Raw genomic sequence first — 14574 nt, forward strand, 5'->3', positions numbered from 1 at the left:
TTTGACATATATAGACGACGGATTTTACGTCGTCTAATTATAACCACGACGGTAGTTAAATAACACCGTCGTGTATAAATAATAAAAACGACGATTTAAAGTAAAAACCGCGTCGTATGCCTGAAAACGCGTCGATATCCAGTTTATTTTCAAGATCCCAAAACCTTATTAAGAACACAACATAGACATGAAACCAAGAAAGAAACCAACATATACATGAAACCAACATATACTAAGCATGAAAACAATAAATCCATTCCCAATTCAACATAACAGAGAGTGATTAAAAGATCCGACAAAATGAAATCCATTCCCAATTCAACATAACAGAGAGTGATCAAGAAAACATTAAACAGAAAATCCATGAACCCATACCTCTAACAACATTATTAACAGATCGCAAAACATATACCTAAAACCCTTTAACAAAACAACGTAATATATCATTCAATGAATTTACAAGGGGAAGAGAGGGTTTGTACTTACAGGTTGGCAGAGCTCACAGATTATGACCAAATTGGATTTGACACAGCCTGGCCCAACTTTGAATTAGAGATGAAGTGAGAGAGCGAAATGTTATGTTGCGCGAAATCTGAAAATTTTAGGGTTCAGGGTTAGAAGTATAAAAATAAGAGTCAAATCTGAAAATTTTAGGTCCCGCGAATATTTTAAGAAAGCGCGCTTTTTAAAACATCGACCGAAAAAACACGCGTCGTTAAAATTTAACATTAAACATGACGCTTATTACATTAAGGACGTCGTGGTAAAACTATGTACCACGCAAAATTAAAAAAGGCGTTAAAACTATGAAAAACCACAGCGGGGTTAAGTAACTAACGACGTTGTAAATAATAATAAATGACTCACGTGTAAACAAAATGTCGTTTAAAAGAGAAACCACGTCGGATTTTTCACCATACGACGTAAACTCAATATTCCACGACTCAATCACCATCGTTAAAAGTAATACCCTAAACTTTAAAACCATAAATTATATATTTGTAAAATTTAATTTTATAAATTTTTTTATGGTTTTACATACTAATAAATAACAAACATAAACCCTAAACCCCAAAAATTATACTTTAACCATAAACCCTAATAAATAACAACCCTAATCCCCAAACCCTAAACCCTAAACCATCAAACTATATAAGTGATGCTATGACTCATCAAAACAATTTTATTTAGGTTGGTCATTTTAAACTTTTATTACACAAACTGCATTTTTTTGGATTTTAGGGGGAAGAAAATATATCAATGACTTCATAGGAGTTGAAGTTGAATTTTTTGAATTTATTTTAAATTTATTTTTAAAATTTTGAATTAAAAATAATAAAATATTCTTATATCAACAACAAACCACGGCGGGGTTAAGTAACTAACGACGTTGTAAATAATAATAAACGACTTACGTGTAAACAAAACGTCGTTTAAAAGAGAAACGACGTCGGATTTTTCACCATACGACGTAAACTCAATATTCCACGACTCAATCACCGTCGTTAAAAGTAATACCCTAAACTTTAAAACCATAAATTATATATTTGTAAAATTTAATTTTATAAAATTTTTATGGTTTTACATACTAATAAATAACAAACATAAACCCTAAACCCCAAAAATTATACTTTAACCATAAACCCTAATAAATAACAACCCTAATCCCCAAACCCTAAACCCTAAACCATCAAACTATATAAGTGATGCTATGACTCATCAAAAAATTTTATTTAGGTTGGTCATTTTAATCTTTTATTACACAAACTGCATTTTTTTGGGTTTTAGGGGGAAGAAAATATATCAATGACTTCATAGGAGTTGAAGTTGAATTTTTTGAATTTATTTTAAATTTATTTTTAAAATTTTGAATTAAAAATAATAAAATATTCTTATATCAACAACAAACCACGACATTGTAAATAATAATAAACGACTCACATGTAAAAAGGACGTCGTTTAAAAGAGAAACCATGGCGGATGTTTCACCATCTGACGTAAAATACATATTCCACGACCTAATCACCGTCGTTATAAGGTATTAACCTAAACCCTAATAAACGACTTACTTGTTCAAAAGGACGTCGTTTAAAAGCGAAACCATGGTGAAATTGTCATCAAAACGACGTCTTATGTACGTCCCATCACGTCTAAATATCATTTTACGTCGGTTTTTTACATAATTATGTCGTTGGAAAGTTATTACACGTCGGTTACGCAATTTGTTTTTTCTTTTATATTATGAAAACCTCAGCAAATTTTCAGGGAAAAAAAGGATGTATATTATAGACAAAATTTGTACATTATATATTATAGACAAAATTAGTACATATAAAAATATCAAGTGTTCCAAAAATCCTCTAATCCATATGAAGGCAAACAAACTCTGCCCATTCTTTCCTGACTTCATCAATGGCTGCTTGGGGGTATGGCGCTTGATCTTTTCCCTTGGCAAACTGCAATCCATAAACAATGATTATTAAGCTTTACAAAATAAAAAGAAATTCAGACACAGACGACGTTTTTTTCATAACCGACGTAGTCTATCGATTCAACGACGGTAATTTTAAATGACCGTCGTTGATAATACAAAAAACCACAAAAATGTTTCTGAAAATTTTATTCTTACCTTCTTCTCAAACTCAAGGAAGGATCCATGATGATGTCCCTCATGAAGCGCATCACATAATACCCGCATTCGACATCGGGTTGCTTTGGTGTGCTGCGAGTTTTCAAATTGGTGCTTTACGGCCCGGTCGCCTATGTGGGAATTATAAATTTTAAAGCACGCTTTCACGATGTTTTGCCTCCTCATCAACCACACGATTTCCAGCAGAGGATCCAAAATAGACGGTTTCCCTCTTTGCCCTCACAATCAAGCAAGACCCAATGACGGCTGCACAAAAATAAAATAAAAACGACTTTAATATAAAAAGTCAAGACCAGAGGGAAAACGACGTTTATTTATAAAAACCGACGTATTATATAGTTTCACACGACGTAATAACTTAATCATCGACGTCATTATAAATTTATCACGACGATAATTAACTACCGACGTGGTTAGTTGTTTCAAACGACTCAATAAATAAATAACCGACGTGGTAGATGTTTCAAACGACACAGAATTAGTTAAACAGTTTTATAAGTGGTTAATTAGTGAAAATCATACAAACAAAATCCTTTTAAGGAGACTAACCCTGGATTGTAAGGCATCATGAAAATCTGTTCACCATCTGTTTTCGAAGTCGATCTACAATTCGTGATCTGCGATTAGTGACCCAGCGTTGGCACTAACTTGAGCAGGTCAATAAAGCCAACCATGCTGCACATATTTGCTTCTCTCAAAAGATCATATAAGCACCTAAATATATAAAACAAACGACGGTTATTTATACACAAACGACGTATTATACAATTTCACACGACGAACTGAAATAGAAACAGACGTGATAACTAATTTATCACGACGGTAAAAAAAGAACGACGTGGTTAGTGGTTTAAAACGACGCAATAATTAAACAACCGACGTCTTATGATATAATGTTTGATATTTGATTAGGACAAACCTCATATATACTGCAACCACAGTAGCCCCAATTTCTTCCATGCCTGCAAACTGTGTAATATCTTCATGCAAGACAAAGGTACTTCGATCTGCACCAAACACCTCCTTCTCAATGTTGAAGGTCATGATCTTCCCCTGTGGCTTTAGTGTAGTTTCCACATAACCACAAAGGGATTGTAAGGAAGATGGCGCCTCCACATTTGAATAATCAACTACTTCATTACCCTGTTTAAAGAAATAAAGCAAAATAAAATGACGTGGTAATTCATTAAAAACGACGGTTTAAATTAAAAAACGTCGTCTGATTATAATTTAAACGACGGTAATTAAATACCGTTGTTTTAGATAATTTATTACGTCATAGAAAATAAATTCCAACGTCTAATGTGAAAACAAACGACGGTTTTAAGAAAAATATCGACGTCTGAAATGTGAAAAACAAATTAAAAAGGCAAAGTTATGAGAATATACCTCGTCGTCATGCTTTTCTTCATCTTGTTTTTCTTCTTTCTTCTCTTCATCATTTGTGTTTTCCTTTTTGCCTTCATCTTTTTCTCTTTTTTTTCTTCCTTCTTGCCTTCATCTTTTTTTCTCCCATCTTCTGTTCATCTTTATTTTCTTCTTTCTTCTCTTCATCTTGATTATCTAAAGCCCCAGATTTTTGTTTTAAATAATAAAGAAATATATATATAAGACAGATTGTACAGAGAGTAAAAAAATTAAACCAAAATCGTGGTAAGGCATAACCTAAGACGGTATGTAAGAATTATGGACGTCTTAAAATTATTAAACGATGGTAAATAATAAACGTCGTGGTAATTGTATATTACGTCGTTAAGGACTAAAACCGTCGTCTAAAAACCACAAAGTACGACGTCTAATGGCGTGTAAAACAAGTAAACTAAATACGACGTGATATTTAAATAAACACGACGGGTTATTTATAAAATCGTCGTGGTATGTTTTTAAAACGACGGGTTTATTCATAATAACGACGTCTAATGTTAAAAAAAACAGAGAATTCAAAGTTCAGTTATGTTACCGTTTCTTCCTCGCTGTTCCCCATTTCGGCAAGATCATCCTCTAAATGTAGGGATCTCCCTTCAGCCCCAGAATAGCTTGCTTTATCGACATTGGATTTTTGGGACTTTGCTGTAGACCTTGGTTTTGAGAGGGGCTAGTTTTCGGTTTAAGCATGCTTGGATCAAAATTGGGGATGAGGTGGGAAAGCTAACTTAGTAAATGTTCCCTCTCAGCCTCTACTAATTGTTTGGTTCTAGCTTCCATCTTCTTAGTCTCTTCTTGAGGACAATTCTTACACTTTCCTTCAATTGATCAACAAACTTTACCCTTTGTGGTCTAGGTAAATTGAAGAATTGCCTAGGGGAAATCCCAGCACCTACCCCTCTTACTCTCCCTGGATGCTCGGGACCCAAAGCCAAGGTCAACACATCATTACTGCTAGTTAAACTCAGACTGCCTTCAGCCACTTGTTTTTGCAATTCATCCTAAAATAAAGACATACAAAAAAGTCATCACAATAAAACACACGACGGTTATTTATAAACAAACGACGCATTATATAATTTCACACGACGCACCAATATAGAAATCGACGTTATAATATATTTATAATGACGTTAATTAAAACCGACGTGGTTAGTTGTTTAAAACGACGCAATAAAACAGAGTTGTGATTCCAGATTTAGATCTTTCACGACGTTTTTGAAAACATTTCGACGTAGTAATAACATTAACACGACGAAAAAAATTAACCACCGACGTCTTATGCTATAATTACAGAAAACAGAGTTGTGATTCCAGTTTTAGATCTTTCACGACATTTTTTAAAATATTTCGACGTAGTAAAATCATTCACACGACGGAAAAATATAACATAAGACGTAATAAGAATTATACACAGTTTAATAAAAATTTAAAACAGAGTGTGTAGGCTTACAATTAATTTTGCTTTCTCTGCCACCTTTGGATCCGGGATGTTACCATGTTTGTCCTGTCTAGCTTTCTTCCATAAGGTAGATCGATCAATTTCTACCCCAGGCATGGTTTCCTCCAATTGATCCTCCAAACCAGCATATCCTTTTCGAGACAATCGATGATTGTACTCAAGTTTCTCCCTAATCTGTGAATGTTGAGAATGCACAGACTCAAATTCTTTGGATAACCTTGAAGCTACAAAGGCATCCCATTCTCGCTTTCTCTTGAATTTATATACTTGGGGTTGGCTTAATTTCTCCCTCTCCTTGATGTATGGAAGGATATAATGCCTTGTCAGTGTAGACTTGAAATCCTTCCATTTCTTGGCAGCAGAAGATAACACCGAGGTCTTACCCCCTTGACCTACCACAAAAGCCATGTCAACGGCTTCCCAAATCTGCTCCTTTATATCATTGGAGATTTCAGCCCATTTCTTGTCCACAAGTGGGACTCGAGCGTGCCAATACACCAATGTAGGATGCATCTCGGTATGTGCAGGCCACATCCTTTCCCCCTTTATTGTACTCAACAACTGGCTTGATTTTTGCAATTTTCTCTTCACAACACGAGGCATTGTGCTCATACCTCGACCTGACTTTGAATCCTCAGAAATTGTTGTCGTGCTGCTTGGTTATGTCTCAGAGATGAAACAAACTTCATCTTCTTCAAGGGCTTGTCTTGAAGAGTTACCATTCCAAGCTCCTTACCTCCATTTTTTTTGGAGCCAGAGTACTTACTTTGGTCTTGAGAAACCATGGTTACAGAATAAACAAACCTGCAAGTGAAAATATTTCGGGAAAAAATTAGAACACAAACGACGGTTATTTATAAACTACGACGTATGATAAGATTTTACACGACGTAATAACATAACATCAGACGTAATAAATGTTTAAAGAAGAAACAATATAAATGTTTAAACAACGACGAAATAATATTAAATAAGACGTAATAAGAACTTATTACGGCGATATTTACACGACGTCGTGATATTCATATTAACACGACGTAAATATTAATATAACGTCGTGTTATGGATATTCACACGACGTGAATAATAAGCTACCGTCGTATTTATAAGAAACCAAAAACATTTTTCTTTCTCTGTGAATGTTTGATTGCAGGTTTAATTTCTCTGAAACATGGTTTTTGTTTTTCCTAATTTGATAAAATACAAAGAAAAAAAGCTTTGGCATCTTTTTATAGACGACGGTATCTTAGTATAACGTCGTGGTATGAACATTCACACGGCGTCAATAATAAGATACCGTCGTCTATATAAGATACCAAACCCTACTTTCTTTCTCTCTGTATTTTATCAAATTAGGAAAAACGAAAACCATGGTTCAGAGAAATCAAACCTGCAACTAAACAAGCAAATAAAAATTGACCGTCATTTTAAAAACAACTTAGATCAATTTTAAGACGACGCTAGGACGACTGACGAACCGTCGTGGTCTACATATTTAACCACGTAAATACAAAGCTACCGTCGTCTTATTTAGTTGAATTAGTTGTGTTCAAAGTTGAAACTTTCCCTCTCTTTCTGTGTATTTTATCAAACTTGGAAAGAATAAAAATGATTTTCGCCAGAAAAAAGGTAAAAAGATTTTCAAAACAAAAACAGTATGAGCATGCAAAATAGCAACAAAAATAGTGAGAAATGAAAGCTTACCTTTTGCGTGCAATGAAAGCTTTCTCTCGGATTTTGGTGTTTAAGTTCAGAGGCGACGACGAAGACAAGAGGAAGACGATGAGATACTCGACAAAGGTGCTCGACAAGGAAAAAGACGAAAAGTTTTCTCGAGAGATTGAAATTTTTCTCGGGTTTGGAAACATTGCATGTGTAAGTCGTAGACGAAAAGTTGTATAAGTATACAAACCGTTTCATAGTAATAAGACGGCGGTTTACATAGAACGACGACGTATTAATAGACAAACTACGACGTTAATTTGAACTTATGACGTGGTACATAAATACGACAGTAGTGTTGTAGGTACCGCCGTAGTAAACTCCTAAATAAAAGTCGATAACTCAATATCTCGCGTCATGGTAGAAATATTTAACACGACGGTTGTTTTAAATTTACGACGTTTATTTTTATAATATACGTCGTTTTATTGTAATATACCGACGTGGATAACACTAAACTAAAACGACGTATTATTTTTTCACGACGTGGATTCGTTTTTAAACGTCGTTATGTGTAATATAACCGACGTGGATTTTATTTTTTTATTATAAATATAATTTTTTCCCCTTTTTCTTATAGTTTATTTTTCAAAAACAGTGCCTTATAGAAATTAATGTTCTAGAATTTGTAAAGTTTCTTTTCTAGGTGACTGATTTAAATCAAATAAAAATATAAAACAACGACTGTTTTTGTTATACCGTCGTTGTTTCTTGTCGTCTTAAGTAAGAATAAAACGACGTAATGTATTTGTTACCGACGAGGATTATTTTTGTTAAACGTCGTTATGTGTAATATAACCGACGTGAATTTGGTTTTTTAATTATAAATAGGGTTTTTTTCCACGGGTTCTTTCAGTTTTAGTATTCGATTAGGGTTTCAACTTCTTCTTGCCCCTTTCTCTGTCTCACCTCATCTCTTGGGAGGCAATTGTTTGAATGTTGGTTATCTGTGGCTGATTGCAAATCTGATTGCAAATCACCAATTTTCAATAAATTGTCTCTCTGATTGCAAATCTGTGGCTGCCGTCGTGAAGTTTTAGGAGGCAATTGTTTGGATGTTGATGTGTGCGTGCGTTTGTGTAGATACACAAACGCACACATATCATCAACTTCCAAAAATTGTCTCTCCGATTGCAAATGAGGTGCCGTCGTCAAATTTCGAAGCAATTTTTGGATGTTAATGTGTATGTGCGTTTGTGTATCTCAAAGACACAAATACACATACATCATTAACCTCTAAAATATTGTCTTTCTGGTAAGATTATGATGAGCAACAGAGTTCCATCTTGTAAGATTTCCTAACCCTTGTGATCTCAGAATAATCTGATTATGTCGGCGGTTTTCTATATAAACCGTCGTGGTTATTTCAATTCTTGTCGTTAAGTAGATCTACCGACGTAGGATAACAAAATCCAAGAAATAAATTGTTAAAAAATTCTTATTCAGACGACGGTTTAAATATAATGTATGACGTATAAAGTGGACAAATACGACGTTAAATTCTATAATACGTCGTTATATGAAAACCCCAACTTGGTAAGATTTAAAGATGTCGTCGTAGAAATACGAGAAAGACGTCGTTATATTTACCTTTGCCGTAGTTGTACATTAATTTAATACGGCGGTATTTTGTATTTTACCGCCGTGGATTTATTTGTAATTATACGGCGCCTTATACGAAAACTTGGTCGTGTTAATTTCGGGTAAAAACGACGGCTTTTTGAAACCGTCGTCTTTACTTTCTACGTCGGTCGGTTCATAACTTCCGCCGTTATTTGTTGGCTATGATTTTACCTCTTGAAAATCCTATTTCAATAAGACGTCGGTTTTTAAATTAAGTACGTCGTATTTTATGAACAGCCATTTGAAACTCCATTTTTTAGTTGTCTAATGTGTTATTACACGGCGGTTTTATAAAACCGTCGTCTTTTAAAAAACAACGACGGTTTTCACTTAGACCATCGTGTTTTTCTGGTCGTCTTTTTCACTTTTTGTAGTAGTGTGGGCTCCACTTGTGTTTTACCATTTCAAGTCCTTGTGTGTTTAGAACTATCTAAAACATTGGAATTCTTATTAGTTGGTTAATAATAGGTTGATAGTTTTACTGATTTTCTATTAATTCTTCTTTTGTTTATTTCTGTGTCTAGCCACAGTCAATATCCTTGGAAGAACAAGTAGACCACTAATTGACAGTACATAAAGACCTTGTTAAAAGGCTTTTTTCTTGTAGTGAGTTAACTTTTTAGATGGTTTAAGATGTATTTGAATTATTTGTCTAGATGGTTTGTGCATGATTTTTTCTGTGTAAATGAAAGAAAAATGGATTTGTTGTGTAAGCACATCTTTTTGTTATATGGATGCCATATTTTCTGCCTATAACCACATGAAAGATTCTTTTGTAGCATTTTATGCTTTGTATGTATACCTTCATTTTTAGGAGTGTAATTTTTATTTTTTTTTCTTGCTTCTTGACATTTAATCCTTTGATGGATTCTGTTTTTCATCTTTTTATTTTCCTCACCATGGTCACTTCTTAGACATCAAACATTAATTCTGTTTGTCTTCTCACTTTAATGTTAACAATGTTGTATTATGTTTTATGTTTTCTGGCAGTGTGTAGCTTCCCAGCCATAAATAAGGATATTCTTCGCCAGTGGTAATTTGGCCTTTTATCTCTCTGTTAAACAGCTTGATGTTCTTCCCCAATGGTAATTTGCCCTTTTATATCTTCTATATCCATTTTTATGACCATTTTTCTTTTTTATGACAGTTGAACCAAAAATATCCATTCTTTTTGGTTGTCGTTGAGAATCGTTTGCAATTTGGTTCAACTCTTTTTCATCTTGGGACAACATTACTTTCAGTTGTAGAAAAATACATTGTAGTTATGAGAAGAAAAAAACATCTAGTTGAGACTATTGTATATCAAACAATGTAATTATTTTGATGTAATGGAATGAAATTTGAGTTCAATTTACTTGTGAAACTTTGGGATCTTAAATGTATTGTTTTGTTATATTATACAAGAAAATGATATAATGGGGAATGGTAGTAATCGAGTTGAATTTAATTGAATTGAATGCTGATCAGATTATATGTGAGATTTACACTCTCACAATTTTCATAAATATATGAGGAACAACTCCCCACAATTTTCACAAATCCACTAATGCTTGTGAAATGTGACTAATGCGACTTGTCACCGATAGATACAATAAGTGATGACAGATGCCTTGTGCAAAGATACTATATGTGATGAAACATTCGTCACATATAGAACCAGTATGTGACGAATCGTAAATTTGTCACGTCAAACAATTTGTGACGGGTATAGGTGACGAACCTTGTGATGCCGAAAATGCGTCACATATTGTCAACTGTGATGAATTTACATGTTTAAGTGAGGACTACTAGTCTTCATAGAAGGCCTGTTTTCTTGTAGTGTTATTTTCTAATAATCATAATGAAGGTCCAATTCGGGACAAATTTGGAAAGACATTTCCTCATTCTCATTGTGTTACGAGTCTAAGGTTGTGTATAGCAAATTCTTCTAGTTGGGTGTTCATGCCATATTTGCTCTCACATTTTCCTAACCTAGTAATGCGTCGAGAGTTGGTTGGTCACTAATTTGGAGTCACCATTTGGCGAAGCACCCTGTCAAAATTGGTTTTGAAATAACATACCTGACTGGGTTAGCTCGTGCACTTAGATGGATTGTGTATGCTTGCATGTAGTGCCTTAACTTTTGAATATTAAAAACAAGTGCAAGACACGTCTTTTCTATGGGTGTGCAGTTTAGTTCGAGACCAGTAAGGATTCAACGTAAATAGTAGAATGGCTTGCTGGGAATAAGAGCTCATAATAGTGGTGTACGCAATAAATACTTATTTATACTCTCGAAGACATTATGACACGCATCATCCCAAATGAACGAGACATCCTTCTTCATAAGACGACTAACGGTTAACACTGTCTTGCTATGTTTGAGATGAATCGTCGAATACAAGCAAAATGTCCTTATTAACTCAACTTACGTAAAATTCTTTGCTCGTGAATGTCTTGGATACTTATAATCTTAGACTCGTCCAAAAGCACACTTCAAAAGGTTCATCTTAAGTTGCGACTTCTGCAGTCTGTTGAAGCACCAATTCATCAACATAGCACTCGACATTCTTGTGAAGCATGTCACCAAAGATCCTATGCAATATATGATGATAGGTCGCACATGCATTCTTAAGATCAAATGGTATTACCTTGTAACAATAAATTCCTTTCGAAGTGTGGAAAGCTATGAGCTCGTCATCCTCTTGCAACATTATTATTTGATTGTATCCGGATGAACCATCCATGAAAGATAAAGCTTCATTACTTGTAGTTGCATCTACTATGAGCTCAATTATGGGCACCAAAAAGTCATCCTTCGAGCAAGCCTTATTTAAATCTCAGAAGTCAACACAAGTACGAATTTGTCTAGTTGTCTTCTTCTTCACAGGAACAATGGTCATGATCCACGTTGGGTATTTTACCTCCCTAATAAATCATGTGATGATCAACGTGTCAACTTCAGCTTGGATTTAACCTGGATGCTCTGGGCGGAAGACTTGTAATGATTACAAGGGAAAAACTACCTTTACAAAATTTATCTTGAAATCCAAGTTTCTGAACTGTTGTATAACATCATACTCCTCCCGAAGGTACTCATTACTTTAGCATATTTTGCATCCCTCCAAAAAAATTTGATCTAATGGATAAAGAAAGAAAAAATTAATATGAGAAGATGCAATACGAGGTTGTTAACCAAATGGATGTTGAATTCAAGGAGTTGAAGCAATGTCCGATAAGAAAAGATGTAAAGGAAACTAAACTGAATATGAAAAAATAAAGAGTCCTTAGCAAGAAATTCATAGTTCTAAATTAAGTAGTAACACACGTCGAAACCAACAACAACAATTTGAAAGTTCTTTCTTTTAATCAATTTTTTTATTTATAAATAGATGCATACATAATATGATTTTTATAATAGACATCTTTATTAACTTCTTTTTATTTTTTATTAGTAGAAAACTCAGTAGAGATTATTGTTCTTTACAATTGGAAATTGCAAGCTCCAAGTTCAAGAAAAAATGCTCAAAATCCAGGTTTTATTGTTCTATGTTCATTAGTTTTATTGTTATCTTTTGTCTTGTGTTTATTATAAAACTTAAAAAATGTTTCCTAAGAAACAACTTTCTGGAAATCTCAAAAGACAAAAAAAGAAGAAAAAAGAAGAAATTGCTCAAAGTCTAAGAGAGTCATTGAATAAATATTTTGCTAAAAAAACAATGCTTCACTTGAAAATTTACTCGATGAATCTGAACAACCAATTCAGTTGGAAGAAATAGCAGAAAATGAGAATGATGTGAATGAAGAAGTTGGTGATCTAGATGAAAATGAAAATATTGATGAACCTTGCCATGATGAACATACAGTCAATGAACCTGAATGTCCAGAAATAAGAATTTTTTTTATAACATTTATGATCCAAGAGTTTGGGATAACCTTGATACAAAAATGAGAGATTTACTTGTAGAAAAGGGTCCCTTAAGAGAAATTAACCTCAAATTCCCTATTGATGAATACAGAAGACATTTTTCTTCAGATTATTATCTTTAAACATTACCAAATGGGGAAACTCATGATCGAAAATGGCTAGTGTACTCAAAGGAATTGGATAAGGTGTTTTGCTTCTGTTGTAAATTGTTTAAAACAATGTATTCTAGAAGTCAATTAGCAAATGAAAGAATTTGAGATTGGAAACATCTTGGTGAGAAGCTTAAACAACATGAAAGAAGTGTTGAACACCTCACTAAATTGAGGTCTTGTGTTAAATTGCAAATCAGATTGAAAAAAAAAAAATCAAACAATTGAGAAAGAATTATAAGAGCTTATTAAGAAAGATACACTACACTAGAAAAATGTTATACTCAGAATCATTACCGTTGTGAAATGTCTTGCTATACATAATTTGGCATTTCGTGGAACAAATGAAAAAAATTATGAAGATAGTGATGGTAACTTTTTAGGCCTACTTGAAATGATTGTAGAGTTTGATCCAGAAATGCAACACCATTTTCATCTAATTCAAGATAAGGAGATTCATTATCATTATTTTAGCCATCAACTACAATCTACATCCTCCATAAGATATTCATTGTAATGATATATTTCTATTTGTATTTTAAACTTAATTCAAATCATGCATTCCTCAACATAAGTATATAAGCCCTATATTTTAAATTCAACAGAACATAAGAAAACATGCAATATCTTGTTAGAAATAAGCCCTAAAAGTCAATCATTAGATGAAACCTTTTATGGATATTTCGTTTAGCAAATCATTTAGGTTAACATATAAGGGCAAGTACATAAATTCAGTAGCAGTCTAAACCGTAATTGTTCACTTATTGATGAGTCCATGGTCTTTGAGCTAAGGAAAGTGATCTAAAGAGGTTAGATGCGGAAAGACCTTTTCCTGTAACTCACACCTAAATGTTCCCAGAAATTATGTGTTTTGTTTTGCGACTGCTCCTAAATCGAACCTTAGGCAGACTACATATCCCTTGCAGGAATTAATGCACTCGTGGTTCTGAAAATCACAATGAATACATGACTCGTTGTGAAGGGAATTTGAATTGGATTTGATTGAAAAAAGTTTGAGTGAATTTAGTTGAATAAACCTAGGATTCTATTTGGAATTGTGTTTGGGGCGAATTTGGTTAAGAAACCATGGTTTTTGTTTGGGTTGAATTTGGTAGCGGTTGCATCTAGATTGAGGGGCTTTTATGATTTGTAGGATTTGAGATTAATGGGCTTTTATGATTGACAAATCTTCTAATCATTATTGATGCTTCTTCGGTATTTTTGGAATGAGCTTGATGGTTGGAGCGTATCCGATCATTTATTTGGATTGGATTCGCCGTCACATCATGGTTGAGTGGCCAGACACTTCTTTCTGAATGGCTTGCTAGCCATAGTGATTGGTCCATATCCTATTCATTGGGGCTTCTTACATTTGAGAAAACTCTTGCTACTTAAGTTCACGGGAACATTGGACTACCAAATTTGATCTTGGGTTGGGCATCTAAAGCTGAAATACCAAAACCTAACACTAACCATACCGTACCAAACTGGTTTCGTACTATTTCGTTTGGGATTAGGAAGTATTCGGTACGATATCGTACCATATCATGGGAGTATGACACGGTAGCGGTACAGGTATTTGGTACCGATCAAGACTGCACTACCATACCGAATACCTTTAGTTGTATAATTTTTT

The sequence above is a fragment of the Prunus mume genome, linkage group LG8, assembly GCF_029339155.1.
Source record: "Prunus mume cultivar Tortuosa linkage group LG8, ASM2933915v1, whole genome shotgun sequence".
Classification (NCBI taxonomy): domain Eukaryota; kingdom Viridiplantae; phylum Streptophyta; class Magnoliopsida; order Rosales; family Rosaceae; genus Prunus; species Prunus mume.